The sequence below is a fragment of the Oratosquilla oratoria genome, unplaced genomic scaffold (assembly GCF_046742065.1).
Source record: "Oratosquilla oratoria isolate Oo_2021 unplaced genomic scaffold, ASM4674206v1 SCAFFOLD94, whole genome shotgun sequence".
Taxonomy (NCBI): Eukaryota; Metazoa; Arthropoda; class Malacostraca; order Stomatopoda; family Squillidae; genus Oratosquilla; species Oratosquilla oratoria.
The window spans coordinates 552,053-572,207 of NW_027467758.1; the positions used below are offsets into that span (position 1 = coordinate 552,053).

The window sequence follows — 20,155 nt, forward strand, 5'->3', positions numbered from 1 at the left end:
CCAATCTATGAATGCCAGCTTCTTCTCTGCTACACCTTTCTTTGCTTCCTCATCCCACCATTCACTACCCTTCCTTCTATTTCTTCCCGCCCTCCTTGTTCCACACACAATCTTTGCACACCTTATGACTCCCTCTTTGAACCATCCCCATTTCTCCTCCACTCCTAGCCCTACTCTATCCTTCACTCCCTCCCACTCCTCCTTCAGCTTCTTCTTGTACTCCTTCTCCTTTTCCTTTAGAGTTCACTCTAAGCACCTCCCAACCTTTTGTCCTTTTCCTCTTTCTCCATCTATCCTCCACTCTCAACTTACCTTCCTCCAAAAAATGATCTGATATTCCCCCACCCTCTCCCCTTAGTACATGTACATCCTTAACTCTTCCTATTATACTCCTACCTACCACTACATAGTCCATTAATGCTCTATCTACCACCCTTCCATCCACCACCCTCTCCCATGTGTATTTATGCTTGACTTTCTTCTGAAACACTGTGTTTGCTATCATCAACTCTCTACACACATCATCAACTCTCCACTATTTTTCTTTCCCCTCACTCCACATTTCCCAACCGCTCCGTCAATTGGTTTATTTCCTACCCTGGCATTAAGGTCTCCCAGTACTACTTCATTGATGTTTCTCCCTAATCCCTCTAGGCACTCATTTAAATCTACCAAAAAAGCTTCCCTTTCTTCTACACTCTTCTCACTACCAGGCCCATACGCACTTTACAAAAACCCACATCTCCCTTCCCAGCTTCACCTTCATCCACATCAACCTTGAAGAAAACTCCCTTCCATCCACCACCCTCTCCCATGTGTACTTATGCTTGACTTTCTTCCTAAACACTGTATTTACTATCATCAACTCTCTTTCAAGACACATCTCCATCAATTCTCCACTACGATTTTTACCTGGAACTCCATACTTCCCAATCACTCCATCTATTGGTTCATTTCCTACCCTAACATTAAGGTCTACCAATACACCTACATTGACATTTCTCCCTAATCTCTCTATACATACATACATACATATACCAAGGCTTTTTCCCCCTTCCAAGGGAGGTAGCCAAAAAGGGAAAGGCATAAAAACACTCCCACCCATTTCATCCCTAAATACACTCCACACCCCTCCCACCCTCCCTCTCATCTGAGCACCTCCTGGATGACAGGTCATCCCTGCACCATGCCCACCGCCCTGGGTCAGAAGCAGTGTCGCAAGACACAGTACATCCACAGCAAGGCCGCTTCATTTAATCAGCGACCCCCCCTCTCCGTCCCCCTTTGCATATAAGGCGAGGACGGGGAGAAATCCCTTCAGGCTGCGTCAAAATTTACTCACACATACTACCCCACTCAACACCCCCCCGCAAAATCCTCCTCATGCAGTCACAACATCATTTATATCTACCCAAAAAGCCTCCCTTTCCTCTACACTCTTCTCACTACCAGGCCTATACACACTTAAAAAAACCCACATCTCCCTTCCCAGCTTCACCTTCATCCACATCAACCTTGAAGAAACCTCCTTCCACTCCACTATATGCTTACTTATCTCTTCACTTCCTAGTAGAGCCACCCCTTCTCTCCCTCACCCTCTCTTCACTCCTAAGAACCTCCCAACTACACTCCCAAACTCAGACTCGCCCTTTCCTCTCAATTTAAGTTTCACTTAAAGCCGACCCATCCATCTTCCTTTTCACAAACATACTGCCTATCTCTTCCCTTTTACTTTCATCTGTACCACATGCACACACATTAAAAGACCCAAACCCTAGGCTACTGGTTGGAAAATTCCCAGACCTTCTTATGCCTTTACCTTTTCTAGGAATGTCCCCTTTGGGGCTACAGGTGGCAGGACTCCTTATCCCATCCCCTGTCCCATTTTTTGTTGCCTCTTACGACAAAACAATATAGTGAGCAAAAGCCATACACAAATTTAAGAGCAAACTAGACACTGCTAGATACAAAGATGGGACACCACGAGTGTAGCTCCACTTCCCATACAACACAACTAGGAAAATACAGTGATGTCAAAATCACTTCACATCCGAGGTGAGCGGCAGTCGTTACTCAGAACAGATGCCCTTTTTACCCCTTATTAGGGAGGTAGCCAACCCAAAGGCCACTCCCATCCACCACCCTCATTTCCCTCTCATCTTAGCTCCCCGTGGACGAAGGGTCTTACGTGTGCACGCCCTAATTCCCCCACCTTTAGCAGCGGCAAAACCCATAGTACTGGACTCATTCATTCTCTTGGGGAACTTGCACTTGGCACAATTCAAGAGGTCAGCGGTATTCTTTGCGCCGCAGTGAAGATCTGGACACTTCTAACCCGTTTCTGATGCAGCAGTGGATGCACCTGCTGGCACAAACAAACTCGTGTAAAAATCAGACATTCAAAATCCTACTCAGCCAAAACGGGGAGTCACTATTATAATTTTCTTTTCTAATCCATCTACAAGGAGGCTATATTCTGACAAAGATTAATCAAAGTTACACAATTCAGTTTATCCAACAAAGCAATGAAATAACCTTCCAATATATGGTTACAATTTAAACTACAAACTTAAAAACTATATATGATAAGGAATCTTTCTAGTTGTATCAAATTTAATATTGTACTGATATACTAAAAAAAAAAAGTAATAAAAAATATATGTATAAATAATAAAGTAATAAAAACTATATTTACACACACATATATATATATATATATATATATATATATATATATATATAACAAAATAATACATAGATATACCAACAGCTTTTTCCTCCTTACAAGGGAGGTAGTCAAAGGCATAAATCCACTCCCACATAATAATAATAATACATATAACCCTAAAAATGCGACAATGCCCAAAGCATGTTCCAGGAATCAAACTAATTGGGCTAATGTATGGCTCATATACACATACATATACATACCAAAGGCTTTCTTCCCCCTTACATTGACCACCACGACATGAACCCCCCAATGAACACATTAATACACAACACTATTATACTCCACAAAGAAATAAATCTTAAAAGATTGCAGATCGCTGAAGCTGTATCTATCACAACTCAACAGCCCTCCATCAACATACAACAAGCCACAGACTTCATCCTCCCATCAGCCCACCCCCAGGAACACCTTGCCCACCAACGATCTCATAGACAACTTGACCCTGAACCCCCTCAGGAACATAGTGGTTGCCAGGACCCTCAGCAACACCAATACCCCCATCACAAAGGACCAAGAACTAGAAGCCAAGCTAGAGCTTCCTCTTTGCAGTCTGTGATGAGAATGATGACCTTCCCTATCCCTCCTAGTGACCTCACCCAGGGACTCCTCTCAACATCCTCTACTCCGCCTAGTGATCTCTCCCAAAGTCATTCTTCTTCCTACACCACCTTCTCTTGTGACCTCACCTAGTGACTTCCTCGGACCCTGTCTTTTCCCGGTGACCTCACCTAGGTACTTTGTATACTCATCTATAGGTCGAAATCTTAAGGAAAAATATTTAGGCCAAAACCTAGGGGTCGACCTATACACAAGTAATAATCTTGTTAGGTTGAAATCCAGACATGACAAGAAAGGCTAGGAAGAACTCTTACCTTTTCTTTAGGTTCAGAAATCAAAATATTTACCTACTAGTTACTACCAGTAAACAATGGGGACATGAAATACACGGTATGTACCAAAACATGTGAAATTCCTTCTAGGTTGTTAGGTTAGGTTGAAATCCAGACATGACAAGAAAGGCTAGGAAGAACTCTTACCTTTTCTTTAGGTTCAGAAATCAAAATATTTACCTACTATTTACTACCAGTAAACAATGGGGACATGAAATACACGGTATGTACCAAAACATGTGAAATTCCTTCTAGATACGGTAACCCCATACTGTGGGTTTACCTGTTTGTTAAAATTCTTAGCACAGGCAAGCTTATTATATCATGTATACTATTATAGTGCCCATAGTTGGTTGAAAAATAATAAAATGCTGTGATATTCTCAAATTTAGCTTTCTATATGGTATATATTATTGTTACCATTACCAAAACAATGTAACACGAGACGCCTTGTTGTGCTGTCCTGCTACACAACAAGACGTCTCGTGTTGCCAACCAGCGACATTGCCACCAACCTGACACATATTTTAAGAACCACCAATTTGGAAGTAGTGTGCCAGACAAGCAGGACGATGAAAGACATCACGAAGACGAAAATACACAACAACCAAACACTGGGCACCAAAGCTGGTGTTTATCGTATTCCGTGTTCAGGATGTGATAAAGTTTACATAGGAGAAACATCACACAACCTGAATACAGGAATACGTGAACATCATTACGACGTCAGACATGATGTCACCACCTATGTATGTGTGACACATAGAAACAAGGAAAACCATCTTATGGACTGGAAGAATGCAGAGCTGCTGATAAAAGAACCAGACAAAATCTGCAGGAAGTGTTTAGAAGCAGCGATCATTCAAGGAACGAACACTATTGAACAAAATAGGGATATGTTCAACATCTCGCCCCACATAATTCCCCTAATACCCATGGCCAGCAAAAAAAATTAAAATATTTAAACCACCCTTTGTGAACATTTTGTCCACGGACGTTTGGGCCAGCATTCTCAACCTTTCCCAGTGTTCAATCACCCTCCTCCTCCTCCTCTTCCTTCCCCCCATTTCTTTTCTCTCCCCGTTCCCTCCTTTCCCCTTATTTAATCTCAAGCATATGTATCTCAACTTGTACTTGAAAAGGCTGTAATAAGCGAAACATTGTACAAATAAAGGCTCCGTCCTCATATGGTGTTTAACTCGTCAGTCTTGTCGGCAACTGCTACTTTCATGAAAAAACAACAACTTGGTAATCTGTTCAAGTTTTTCACTCTGCTGAAATGGCAACTTCAGTGAAACTTATTAGATATTAAAATCAATCAACTTGAAAAAACATAAACCAAAATACATCAGAATTAATGAAGTGAAAAAACCATAATAATCAATTGCTATACCAGGCAAGCCACGCCACTTCAAAGCATTAAGACAGTGGAATGCTCAAAGCACCAAAACAAAAACAAGCCACTCGACCTATGCATGAGGTATATGGAAAATTCTAGAATTTTTGGCCAAAAATGGGGGGTCAACCTTTACACGAGATCGACCTATAGAGGAGTATATACGGTACCTTCGGTGATCTCTCCTACTTCCAACTTTCCCTGCTTCAAAAAGCGTGACGGTCAGCTTACTCTTCATCGATAGTAGACCTTATAGCCATCGGAGTTGTAGTTCTCGCCCTGAAGAAGCCTCTGCAGGAGGCGAAAAAAATTAAGTTTTCGGTGTCAGCTTTTTGTACTGTTACATAATATTATTATATTTTTCGGCATTCATCAGCATCATTGACATCATGAATGATTTTGTTCATACTTTGAACTATGGAGAAAAAAAGATATTCTTCCAACTGAAGAAGTTGTATCTTAAAATAGCCAAAGCTATTAGCGCAGTTGACTTTAATCAGAATATATATATATATATATATATATATATATATATATATATATATATATATATATATATATATATATATATATATATGGAAATAAACACCACCGAAAGGACTTGAACCTTTGGCATAGTGACTGCTTATTCTGAAACAAAGGCGATAGCATCAAGCCACCAAGGCTGTACTATAAAAGGAACCACCATCTCAACCTGGAGGTTCCCTGACGGTACTAGGCCAGCTCGGTCTCTATTCTAATTTCACCAAGTCTTTATTATGGCAAGCCCTCCAATAAGCTGTGTCATTTTGACAAATGCTATTGCCTTTGTTTCAGAATAAGCAGTCACTACGGCAAAGGTTCAAGTCCTTGCGGTGGAGTTTATTTCCATTTGTCAAAATAACACACACACACACACACACACACACTTTCAACGAATGGACGGCTTGAAGAACGTTCTGAAGAAAAGTGCAAATTGTGGATCCCAACGCAAAGAGAAGTGCCTTTTTGTATTTGCAGGGTGGGGGGAAATTGCTCGTGGGGTAGTGGGAAAGTAAGGAAAGAGGAGAAGGGGAGGGATTGCTGGGAAAATGGAAGGTAATGAGGAAGTAGAGGACTTGGTCCAAATAGACCGCCGTAAAGTAAACAAAAGACCACAAGACGAGCTGGAGGACGACGGAATGTCTAATAAGAATGTAAAGATTAGAAGTATAGATAGGAACAATACAGTAGAAAGTGATGAGAATATTTTCAAGGGATTTAAAGAGAGTGGGGGGGACACAAACCCCCCCCCCGACTGACAAGACTAGAGAAGAAGGTTGATAAGGTGATCGAGGACTTGGAGAGTAGGTTAGGTCATATGAACACCATTTTACAAAGGGTTGAAAGATTGGAAGAACTGGAAAAGGCGAATAAAAACTTAACTGATGAAATAGAAGACCTAAAAAGACAGTTAAAAGAGGTAAAGGTGGAGAATGAGGAATTGAAGAAGAATAGTAAAGAAAACAGAGAAACGATAGCTAAAGAAAGTAAAAATTGGAAGAAAACCCAAGAAGGAAATAAGGTTTCATTCACTGACATAGTCAAACAGCAATTGAAAGAACATAATGAAGACTCAGTTATTAAAGTGATGAGACAAAAGGAGAATATAGTAAGGGATTTAGCAGACAAGAAGAAATGTATAATTATATTAGGAATGGAAGAGAAACACAACACAGATAGAACCACAAGAATCAAAGAGGAAAATGAAAAAGTAAGCCAATTACTAGAATCAGTTCAGGAAGATGAACCAGAAATTATGAAACAAATCGAAGAGAAATTTAGACTCGGAAAGTATAGCACAGACAAGACCAGACCAATTAAGATTAAATTCAAGTCACAAACAACGGCAGAGAATATCTTATCCAAAACAGGGAAACTAGCAACAAGTGAACAATACAAAAAGATATGGATAAAAAGAGAAATGAATAAAGAGGAAAGAGAGGAAGAAAAGCAGAAAAGACTGGAAGCTAAGGCAAAAAACGAGAACAGAACGGAGTCAGAGAAAGAGAGATTCTATTGGAGAGTAGTGAACATGAAACTAAGGAAGTTCGACATACAAAAGAAAAACATAAGGGAAACAGAGAACACAATGGAAGTGGCAGAAAACTAAGAGTGTCTTACACAAATATAGATGGATTAATAACAGGATTGAATGAGCTGAATGATTATTTGAAAGAAAAAGAACCGGACATAATGGGAATTGTAGAAACAAAATTAAAAGGCCCACTACCACCCAACAGTGTAGGACATGATGCATACAATTATTGGATTAGAAACAGAGAGAAAAAGCAAGGGGGTGGAGTTATGTTCCTGACTAAGAAGGATATAAACGTGAAAGGTGTCATATATGGAAAGAATACAGTAGAGATGATTATGATAGAAGTGGAAGACAGAGATAAGAAGAGCAGAAAATTTGTGATCAATTATGTGCCTCCGAAAACAGCCTCATGGGAGGAGAGTGAATATAAAAGTATGCTAGAGGACACAAAGATAGCATTAACTAAAATAATGGAAGACGGGGGAAGAATAGTTATGATGGGCGACTTTAATTGCAAAGAAATCTGCTGGGAAGAAATGACAGTAAAGAGTGGTGATGACTCATGGGGAAATGCTCTACTTGAGATGATTACTGACCATTCAATGACACAATGGATACAAGAGAACACTAGGTATAGAAATGAAGAAGAACCATCGAGGCTAGACTTAATAATTACATCTGAACCTAGAATAGTGGACAAGATTGAATATAAAACACCAATAGGTAAAAGTGACCACATATTGATTGAACTGGAACTTAATGAAGAAAAATATATGAAAAGAAATGAACAATATAGAAAAGGAAGAATGATGTATGAAAAAACAAACTTTGATAAAATAAGAGAATTCTTCCAACAAGAAAACTGGGAAGAAATATACAAAGAAGAAACATCAGTGGAAGAGAAATGGAATATTTTGACAAAAATTTACAAAAAAGGAGTGGAAAAGTATGTCCCAAGACAAAAACAAGAAAAAGAATATGTAAAATGCTGGTACAACAAAAGTTGTAGGGAGTTAAAAGACAAAAGAGACAAAGCCTGGACCAGATGGAAAAAAGACAGAAGACCTGAAAAATGGAAAATATATACTGGTTATAGAAATGAATATGTACAAAAGTGCAGAGAGGAAATAAGAAAATATGAAAAAGATGTTATAGAAAAGTGTAAAGATCAACCAAAACTATTCTACAGATTTGTAAACAATAAACTGAAAAACAAACAAGACTTGGAGAAATTAAGACAAGGAGGAGTTGAATACACTGAGGAAATGGAAATGGCAGAAATTATGAACAAACATTTTAAATCAGTGTTTACAAGGGAAAATATACAACCTGAAGAGATTGAGTGGAAAGAAAAAGTCCCCCCTATGGAAGAAATAGAAGTAACAAAGAATGAAATATTGACACACTTGGGTAATTTTGATGTCAGAAAATCGCATGGGCCAGATGAAATAGCAAACTGGATTCTGAAAGAATGCAGGAATGAACTGGCAGACAAAATACATAGCATAATAAGCAGTTCCTTAAAAGAAGGGAAAGTTCCAGATGATTGGAAAAAAGCAAATATAGTACCTATATATAATGGAGGAAATAAAGAAGAACCTACCAACTATAGACCAGTCTCTCTAACAAGTACAATAGCAAAAATTTGTGAAAGAATTATCAAAAGTAGATGGGTAAAATACTTGGAAAAAAAACAACGTACTAAATCCAAGGCAATTTGGATTCAGACAAGGACGATCATGCGTCACCAATTTAATATGTTTCTATTCAAGGCTAATAGATATAATACAAGAAAGAGATGGATGGGCTGATTGTGCATTTCTAGACCTAAAAAAAGCTTTTGACAAAGTACCACATAAGAAGTTGCTTAAGAAATTAGAATATGAAGGAGGAATACAAGGTAAATTGCTAAATTGGATGGAAGACTTTTTGCAAGAAAGAAAAATGAGAGTAGTGATGAGAGATCAGCACTCAAAATGGAATGAAGTAATAAGCGGTGTCCCGCAGGGAACAGTTCTGGCCCCAATAATGTTTGCTATATATATTAATGATATGGATGAAGGAATTGAAAGCTATATGAGCTTCTTTGCAGATGATGCAAAACTACTGAAAAGAGTGAAAACTGAAGAAGATTGTGAATCACTACAGAGAGATCTAAATAAAGTACAAGAATGGAGTAGGAAGTGGGAGATGGAGTTCAATACAAAAAAGTGTAGTATAATGGAATTTGGAAAAAGCAAAAACAGAATAACAGGATCATATAATTTGGGAGAAGAAGGAATAAAAAAAGTAGAAAATGAGAAGGACCTGGGAGTCATTGTTATGAATAATATGTCACCTGAGAAACATATAAATAAGATTTTTGGAGAAACTTATAATTTAATAAGAACAATCAAAGTGGCATTTACATACCTGGATGAAGAAATGGTGAGGAAAATCCTAATCACCCTGATAAGACCAAGATTGGAATATGCAGCAACGATATGGTCACCAAGTACAAAAAAATGTATAAAAAAACTTGAAAGAATACAAAGAGCAATCACAAAACTGGCACCAACACTCTCAAAACTATCATATGAAGAGAGACTACAAAAACTTAAACTACAGACACTAGAGCAAAGAAGAGAGAGAGGAGATTTGATAGCTATTTACAGAATCATGAAAGGCATAGAAATTACTGATAGAGAGAATCTGATAAAATGGGATGACAGAAATACAAGAGGACACGGAAAGAAAATAAAAAAAGACAGCTATAGAAGAGATTTGAAAAAGAACAGCTTTCCTCACAGAGTAATAGACAGTTGGAACAAGTTAGATGAGAAAGTGGTATGTGCAAAAACAATACATGAATTTAAAAATAGTTTAGATAAAATGAGATATGAAGACGGGACCCCACGAGCATAGCTCCCCTTCCCGTAAAATACAACTAGGTAAATACAACTAGGTAAATGCACACATATATATCAATGGCTTTTCCCCCCTTATAAGGGAGATAGCCAAAAACAAAGGCATGAAATCCACCCCCACCCATTGCACCCCCAACACACTGTACTCCCACTCACCACCCCTCCCTCCCTCTTTTCTTGGCTCCTCCTGGATGATGGGTCATCCCTGCAATCCGCCCACTGCCCTGGGTCAGAAGCAGTGTCGCAACACACAGCACACAATAATAATAATAAATAATATATGAAATTATAATAAATGGTACCACAGCACATAATAATAATAATAATATAAAGAATAATAAAAAATAGTACCAAACATTAAGAGAGGAAGGGATTTGCTGGAAAGGTACAATAAGGGCAACGGATGACGGGGGAGGAATAATATTTGCCGTTGCCTCGAGATTCACCGACTGAAATTCTGCAGACCCAAAAGGGGAAGAGTCCCTTGGGTTCTCCCTTACAGAAACACTTGGAATGTTGTTCGTATTGTATTGACATGATATGTTTTCTACGTCACCAGATGGTAAAAGGAGGAGGAAGATAAGGAGGGGGAGGAGGATAAGGAGTGGAGAGGGAGGAGGATAAATAGGTGAAGGAGGAGGAGGCAGAGGATGTGGTGAAGGAGTAAAAAAATAGCATAGACTCCAATGTGACTTGATACAGGTATTTAAGATTCTAAAGGGAACTGATATCAAGTGATCAAATTTTCACACTGAATGAGAATCAGACAAGAAAAAATGATCTCAAACTGTCAGGAAATATATTCAATTTGGAAGTGGGTAGAAACAACTTCGCCACCCATGTAGTTAATGAATGGAACAAACTTCCTGCAGAGGCAGTGCAATGTAGTTCAGTTCGAAGCTTTAAGATTCATTTAGATAAACACCTAACCAAGATGCTGTAATGCCTGCCATTTATTTTATATTGTTTTTTATTATTTGCTTGATATTTATCATCAATTATCTGTCAATTTATTATTATTTACCATTTACCTGTTTGTTCATTATTCAACTACACCTATGCATTTATTCATCTTATTTATTATCATTTATATTACTGTATTATCATTTTAATTTATTTTTCTTTTATTCATTTATCATTATATATTTTCTGCATCCGATCTAGTTATGGACCAAAAGGTCTCCTGCCACCATGCTCCTCCTTTGTAATCCTTTGGAATGAGGAGAGGGCAGAGGAGGGGGAGGAGGAGAAGAAGGCAGAAGGGGAGGAAGAGAAGGCAGAGGAGGAGTAGGAGGAGGAGCAGGACAAGGAGGAAGCGGAGGAGGAAGGATGATAATGAAGAGAATGAGGAGGAGGAGTAGAAGAATGGGGAGGAGAATGAAGAGAATGGAGGTCACGGTTTATTTCATTACTTATATTACGACTTTTGAGCAAAGAAGAGAGGCGACCTACCGACCATCTATAGAATCATGAAGGGCACAGAAATACTCAAGAGAAGACTTGTTAAACTGGGCCAAGAGAAACACAAGCGGACATGGAAAGAAACTCAATAAACATTATTATAGAAGAGATCTGATGAACAGTTTCCCACATACAGTGGTGGACACTTGGAACTGGACCAAAATATAGTGCGTGCAAAAACCATTCATGAATTTCAGAGCAACCTAGACACTGCGAGATACAAAGGCGGGACACCATGAGCGTAGCTCCCCTTCCTGTAAAATACAACTAGGTAAATACATACACAAACATCGCAGAGGCAGTGCAATTTAGAATAGCTCAAAGCTTTAAGATTCCTTTACATAAACACCTAGAAAATATGCTATAATACCTGCCATTTATTTCATTTATTAGTTTATTATCATTTACCATTTTTATGTATTATCATCTATGTTTATTATTATCTACATTAATTAATTACTCATTTCATATTTATTGATTTGTTTATTTATTTTTTTTTTTGTATCTGACCTAGTTATGGACCAAAAGGTCCCATGTTAGGATGCTCTTCCTTTGTAATGACACCCTGCTTATTTCTTTTCATCAGTATTTATCATTCATTAGGAAGCTCGCTGGCTGAGCGGGTTAGGCCATCATTACTGACAGCGAAGGTCGAGGGGATGGCAGTTCGAACCCTGCCATCAGTGAAGTTGAACCAAGGGCATTATGGTTCATTAAATTCCATGCTACAAATTCCTCTGTGAGGGGCACCGTCCCAGCCTTCCAATTGGGGGGAGTTTCAGTTTGTGTTGTTAAACCATATCATCATCGTCATTATTAATGATTGTAGGCCTAATTATACTTGAAATAAAATCGGTCAATTTATAGTTTCACCTAACCAACGATTTTCATGTGTGGCTTATGTGTTTCTGGTGAGAAATGTTGTGATATGAACAATGGTGTACATCATTTCCGTCGCAAATGCATACTTTTCAAGTAATTAATTATTGAAGTTGAACTATGTCTACATCTCCCCAACGATGTGGGGGGACCTTTGGGAAATCAGGGTTTTTTGGGTTGGGAGCACTAATAAATTGAGTAATGTATATTGCAAAACAAGTATAAAATGAACAAGAACACATACATACATATACCAAGGCTTTTTCCCCCTTCCAAGGGAGGTAGCCACAAAAGGAAAGGCATAAAAACACTCCCACCCATTTCATCCCTAAATACACTCCACACCCCTCCCACCCTTCCTCTCATCTGAGCACCTCCTGGATGACGGGTCATCCCTGAACCCTGCCCACCGCCCTGGGTCAGAAGCAGTGTCGCAAGACACAGTACATCCACAGCAAGGCCGCTTCATTTAATCGGCGACCCCCCCCTCTCCGTCCCCCTTTGCATATAAGGAGAGGACGGGGAGAAATCCCTTCGGGCTGCGTCAAAATTTACTCACACATACTACCCCACCCCCCACCCCCCCGCCTATTCCTCCTCATGCAGTCACAACATCATCCATATACAACCATTCTCCACTCACCTCTGTCTTCCGTCCTCTCCCTTCCTTCCTCAACAGACATTCCCCTCTTCCCCAAAGCCCCCTTCACCCCATCCATCCACCTCATCCTAGGACGTCCCCTCATGTTCACTCCCTCCACATCTGCCTTCCATACCTCTTTTACTAGTCTTTCTTCACTCATTCTTTCCATGTGTCCAAACCATCCTAATATTCTTTCATCAACCCTCTCTCCCAAATCCTTTTTCACCCCTGTTCTCCTCCTCACCTCCTCATTTCTCACTCTATCTAGCCTAGTAACCCCCACCATACTTCTCAGACACCTCATCTCAAACACATTCAAACTCCTTCTCTCTTCTTCTCTTATGTTCCACGTTTCTGCCCCATACAGTGCTGTTGGCACAATCACTCCTTCATACAGTCTCCTCTTCGCATCCATTCCCAAATGTCTATTTCTCATTACACTCTTTAAACCACCAAGGCATTTACTCGCTTCTCTCAATCTACATTCTACCTCCACCTTCACTCCACCTTTTCCTGCTACACTTGCACCCAAGTATCTAAAACTATCCACTTCCTCCAGTCGCTCTCTCTTAATGTTCACTTCCAGTCTACTGCCACTTTCACCCCTTGTACATCTCATCACCTTACTTTTACCCACATTTATCTTTAGCTTTCTTCTATCACATACTCTCCCAAACTCTGCCACCAGCTTCCTCAATCCCTCCTCTGACCCTGCCACAAGCACAGTGTCGTCCGCAAACAACAGCTGGCTCACCTCCCACTTTTCTCCATTTTCTTTAACCATCTCCAATCCCTGACTCACTACCCTAGCATTCACCTCTCGCACCACCCCATCCATGTATAAGTTGAACAGCCAGGGCGACATAACGCATCCTTGACGAAGTCCCACCTTTACTTCAAACCACTCACTCTCTCCATTTCCAATCCTAACACATGCTCTACTACTCACATAAAAACTCTTGACAGCTCCCAAAAGCTTTCCTCCTATCCCATAAATCTGCATAACCTCCCACAGTGCCTTTCTGTCTACCCTATCATAAGCCTTTTCCAGATCCATAAAAGCCCAAAAAACATCCTTCCCCTTTCCTATAGCTTTCTCACATATCTGTCTTACCACAAAGATCTGATCTACACAACCTCTACCTGTCCTAAATCCACACTGTTCCTCACCAATTACTCCTTCTGTTCCTCTCCTAATCCTCTCAATTAAGATTCTCCCATAAGCCTTCCCTACTACACTCAACAGGCTAATCCCTCTGAAATTACTACATTCACACTTGTCCCCTTTTCCCTTGTAAAGAGGAACTATACAGGCACTACTCCAGTCCTCCGGTACTTTACCCTCTCTCCAGCAAACATTAAATAATCTCACCAACCAGTCCACCATCACTGAACCTCCCTTTTTCAGACATTCTGCATGACATCCATCCAGACCAGGTGCCTTACCTGCTTTCATCATCTTTACAACTGCCTTCACCTCATCCTTCCTTATTTCTCCTCCGTTCTCCTCACTCATCACTCTCATTTTCTTCGTATTTCCCACTGCAGCTATCTTTCCTTCCCTATCCTCCTTCACATTTAGCAACTCCCTAAAATATTCTGCCCATCTTCCCCTCACTGCCATCTCTTCCATTATCAACTCTCCATCTGTACCTTTTACCTTTTCTTCCCTACTTGATTCGCCTCCTCTTCCTCTCTTAATTTCTTTCCAAAACATCTTTTTATTACTTTCAAAATTTTCTGTCATACTCCTACCCCATTTCACATCTGCTCTCCTCTTTGCCTCCTTTACCTTTTGCTTTACTTCTCTTTTCTTTTCTTTGTACGTCTCATATGACTCCCCTGTCCTCTTTTGTAACCAATCTGTGAATGCTCGCTTCTTCTCTTCTACAACCTTCTTTGTTTCCTCATCCCACCATTCACTACCCTTTCTTCTATTTCCCCCTGTCCTTCTTGTTCCACACACCATCCTTGCACACTTTAAGACTCCCTCCTTGAACCATCCCCATTCCTCCTCCACACCCATCTCTGCTCTATCCTTTACTCCCTCCCACTCCTCCTTCAGCTTCTTTTCGTACTCCTTCTCCTTTTCCTTTTCATTCAAGGAGTTCACTCTAAGAACCTCCCTACCTTTTGTCCCTTTCCTCCTTCTCCATCTATCCTCCACTCTCAACTTACCTTCCACCAAAAAATGATCTGATATTCCCCCACCTTCTCCCCTTAGCACATGTACATCCTTAACTCTTCCTATCATAATCCTATTTACCACTACATAATCCATTAGCGCTCTATCTACCACCCTTCCCTCCACCACCCTCTCCCATGTGTACTTATGCTTGACTTTCTTCCGAAACACTGTATTTGCTATCATCAACTCTCTTTCTAGACACATTTCCACCATCAACTCTCCACTACGATTCTTTCCTGGAACTCCACACTTCCCAACCACTCCATCGATTGGACCATTTCCCACTCTAGCATTAAGGTATCCCAGTACTATTACATTGACATTTCTTCCTAAACCCTCTATGCACTCATTTAAATCTATCCAAAAGGCCTCCCTTTCTTCCATGCTCTTCTCACTGCCCGGCCCATATGCACTTACAAAGACCCACATCTCCTTTCCCAGTTTCACCTTCATCCACATTATCCTTGAGGAAACCTCCTTCCACTCCACTACCCCTTTACCTATCTCCTCACTTACAAGAATAGCCACCCCTTCCCTCCCTCGCCCTCTCTTCACTCCTGATAACCTCCCACTTACACTCCCAAACATACACTCACCCTTCCCTTTCAACTTAGTTTCACTCAAAGCCAACACATCCAACTTTCTTCTCACAAACATACTACCTATCTCTTCCCTTTTACTCTCATCTGTACCACATCCACGCACATTAAAAGACCCAAACCTTAGGGTGCTGGCCCGAGGCCCGCCAGCACCCCTTATGCCTTCACTTTTGTCTTTAGGATGCGTGCCCCGTGGGGCTACAGGGAGAAGGATGCCTAGTCCCTCTCCCCGTCCCTTTCTTCTCGCCTCTTACGATCCAAGTGGGAAAACTTGGTGGCAGTATTCTTTTCCCCCACCACAGGGAATTCCCCCAATCAGAAAGAGAATACTCAGAGAAATGGTACAGGACAGCAACAAGGGGTTGGGGGACAGCATAACGGAGGGACAGTCGTAGTATAAAAGTGTCATCATTTCTCTATGAACAGAATTTCTTCTATCATAGACAAAATGATGTGTGGCTCTGGTCCGTAGGGGCGCCCCATATAGACCCTAAAGTATCGACTGCATGCTACTTTGCCACAATAACAAGCAGCCAATACCCCAGAACAAGAACACAAAAAAAGAAAAAAAAAGAAAGAAAAAAAAAATCACCTTTGAGGCCTGGGGTGTGGTCAGCTAACACGAGTGGTAGCCATGTTTGTTTACCAATGATTCAAATTATTTGTTGTTATATCCACTACATTTAGTGAAGGTCACTCCATCCGCGCAGGAGTTGCTAACCATAAACTAACGTAACCTAACCTAATGTAACATAACCTAACCAAACCCAACGTAACCTAACCAGACGTAATTTAACCTACCCAAACCTAACCTAAGCAAACCTATTCTAACGTAACCTATCCAATCCTAACATAACCTAACCCAACCAAACCTAAATGAACGTAAACTTACCTAACCTAAGCAAACTTAACCTAACCTAAGCAAACCTAACCTAACCTATCCTAACCTAACCAAACCTAATGTAACCTAACCTAACCAAACGGTTAGGTTACGTTAGTTTACGGTTAGCAACTCCTGCGCGGGTGGAGTGGCCTTTGCTAAATGTGGTAGATATAACGACAAATATTTTGAATTGTTAGTTAACAAACTTGGTTACCGCTCGTATTAGCTGACCACACTCTGGACCTCAAAGGTGAAATTTATGTTTTTTTAAATCTTTTTTTTATGTGTTCTTGTTCATTATATATCTGTTTTGCAATGCGCATTACTCGATTTATTAGTGCTCCCCACCCAAAAACCCCAATTTCCCACAGGTCCCCCCAGACTGTTGGGGAGATGTGGGCATAGTGCATAAGTTCAATAATTAATTACTTGAAAAGTACGCATTTGTGATGGAAATGATGTACACCATCGTTCATATCACAGCATTTCTCACCAGAAAAACATAAGCCATATATCAAAATCGTTGGTTGGGTGAAACTATAAATTGTCCAACTTTTGGCTGCCTTGGCCTTAAAGGGCTTTTACTGCCCTGCAAAACTTCTTTTGCTGTTCTGGCTAACAGATGGTAAAATTCTCCTGCTAATGTGACATGTCCTTCAGGGCTCTGAAGTCACTAATCATCTAATGCACTTAAAACAATTACTCCAAAGCAGGGGATGTTACTTATTTTCTTTTTAGATAATAAGACAGTGCTATCACTTTTCATTTGTTTCTTTAATAAAATGAAGAAAAAGTGAAAAAAAATATATATATATTATATATTTGCATTATCATGATTATCATGGGAAGTAAAAACCTACCCAAATCTATAAATAGAAATTATTCCCCTATCATATGATATGAGCAAGTTTAACAACAGCCACAATCTCAGTAATAAAAAATCAAATACAATTATAAAGGAATTAAATACAGCATATTGATATTTTAAATGTGCCATTTACCTAATCTTAAATCAGGTAAGACTGGATAACTTGTTACTATCTATATACCACTCTAATTGATAACTGCAACCTCTACCATTTTTGTACAAAGATCTAATTAAATCGAAATAATTTCATTTTTGTACTGAGTCACAGTCGAAAGCTACTGGACAGTCACAGTGACAATCATCATGATTGTGACTGTCCAGTAGCTTTCGACTGTGACTTGGTACAAAAGTAAAAGTCAGTGACAATGCAGTCAATACAGAATTATTCACAAAATATATATTTCTACATTGCATTACTTTTACATGTAAGCCAAATCAGTATACTATTCTTATTTTTCTTCCAATATTCAGTATTTGAATCATGACTTTAGATTTTATATGAATTAATCGACACAGCAGTCGACTGGTCCTCCATAACCATTTGTTAAAAGTTAATTAAAGAAGTTCCACAAATTTTAAATTATCAGTTTTGTTGATAATCATAATCATAATGATTCAACTTTCAGTTAGCTATTGTTGATGTCACTATTTCTTACCTCTGTAATATCTGGGAGAAGGTAACAGGTTTCAATCTTTATACTTGGATGTTTATACCATTTCCTTTCAATTTTGAATAATTTAGTAACCTTTCACCTTTCACTTTTCTCCCGACGCTTACATTCGCCAACTGTGTTTCAATGCGCAGTCGCATTTGCTAAACATGCAACGTTTGATATATGAAATTAAATATTTCATAGATAGTTTTCACTGTGAAGGAATATTTGGGAAAACAAGAGGAGTTATTTATTAGACTGAATAACATAGCGTGACAAAAGTAAAATAATATGTATGTGTATATACACACACACAAAATACAGACCAATATGATAATATCCCTTACAAGCACAATTGCAAAAATATGCGAAATAGTTATTAAAAAAATGGACTAAACACTTGGAAAAGAACAAAATATTATGCCCCAACCAATTTGGATTTAGCAGTGGAAGATCATGTACTCAAGATAATAGATTGATAGACATAATACAAGAAAGAGATGGCTGGGCAGATTCTGCCTTCCTGGACCCACAAAAGGCTTTCGACAAAGTATCACACAAAAAACTACTAAGAAAAATTGAACTAATAGGTGGAATACAAGGAAAAGTATTGGAATGGATGGGAGACTTCTTGAAAGGAAGAAAAATGAGTGATACTAAGAGAAAATAACTCAAATGGGTAGGCATGATAAATATACCCTCAAGGCTCTGTATTAGCTCCAATAATGTTTGCTATTTATATAAACGACATGGATGAAGGAATTAAATGCTACATATACTTCTTTGCAGATGATGCAAAACTATTGAAGAGAGTGAGTAAAGAAGAAGACTGTAAATCTTTTCAGGGAGATCTGAACAAAATCTGGAATTGGAGTAAAAAGAAGGAAGAGAATTTCAACATTAAAAATGTAGTATAATGGAATTTGGAAAAAAAAAATAGAATACCCGGTAAATACAAAATTGGAACAAAAGAAGTTACAAAAGTAAATTCAGAAAGAGCCTTAGGAGTGATCATTTTAAATGACATGACACTAGACAAACATGTAAACAAAATAGTTGGAGAAACCCACAACCAAGATAAATGAAAATGGCCTTTAACTACATGGACGAGGAAATGGTGAAGAAAATACTAGTTACACTGATAAGACCAAAATTAGAGTATGCTGCGTCACTATGGACACCCAGTATACAAAAAATATATATAGAATTCAAAGAGCATTAACAACGATGGCACCAACACTCAGTATGTTGACATATGAACAAAGATTGGACAAACTAAACTTATTAACTCTGGAGCAAAGAAGAGAAAGAGGCGATTTGATATCCATATACAAAATTATGAAAGGGATGAAAATCCTTGACAGGGATGATCTACTTAAATGGGACAGTAGAAATACAAGGGGACACAAGAAGAAACTTAAGAAGGACAGTTACAGAAGAGATCTGAAAAAGAATAGCTTTCCATCTAGAGTGATAGATACATGGAATAAATTGAAAGAGAAAACAGTGAGTGCTAAAACTATACACGACTTAAAGAAAGAACTGGATGCGGAAAGATACAACTGCGAGTTCCTACGAGCATAGCTCTTCTCCCGCAAAATACTATGTAAAAACTAAACACACACACACACACACACACACACACACACACACACACACACACACACACACACACACACACACACACACACACACACACACACACACACACACACACACACACACACACACATATATATATATATATATATATATATATATATATATATATATACATATGTATATATTATATATATATATATATGTATATATATATATATATAAACATATGTATACATATATATGTATATATGTATACATATATATATATATATATATATGTATATATATTATATGGTGGGAACGTAGAAAACACCAGACTCAGAAGTAGGTAATTTATTCCCGACGTTTCGAGTCCTGTCCAGGACTCGTCCTCAGTGGATACAGTGGGATACAGATA

At 39.0% G+C, this 20,155-nt stretch overlaps 1 protein-coding gene across 4 annotated transcripts in view; it reads right to left on the minus strand.

Moving 5' to 3' along the window:
- LOC143024123 (uncharacterized) overlaps positions 1–18,291 on the minus strand; it is a 35,311-nt gene extending 17,020 nt beyond the window's left edge. For 2 of the 4 annotated variants that reach the window (XM_076182899.1, XM_076182895.1), the window contains exons 1-2: positions 18,160–18,291; positions 5,188–5,308 (exon numbers count right to left, since the gene is read on the minus strand). The gene's annotated coding sequence lies outside the window, so the exon portion shown is untranslated. Of the gene's footprint in view, positions 1–2,212; positions 2,331–5,187; positions 5,309–18,159 lie in introns of those variants that run through there. The other 2 variants (XM_076182896.1, XM_076182897.1) reach the window with 2 other exon arrangements.
- Positions 18,292–20,155: the final 1,864 nt, after the last annotated feature.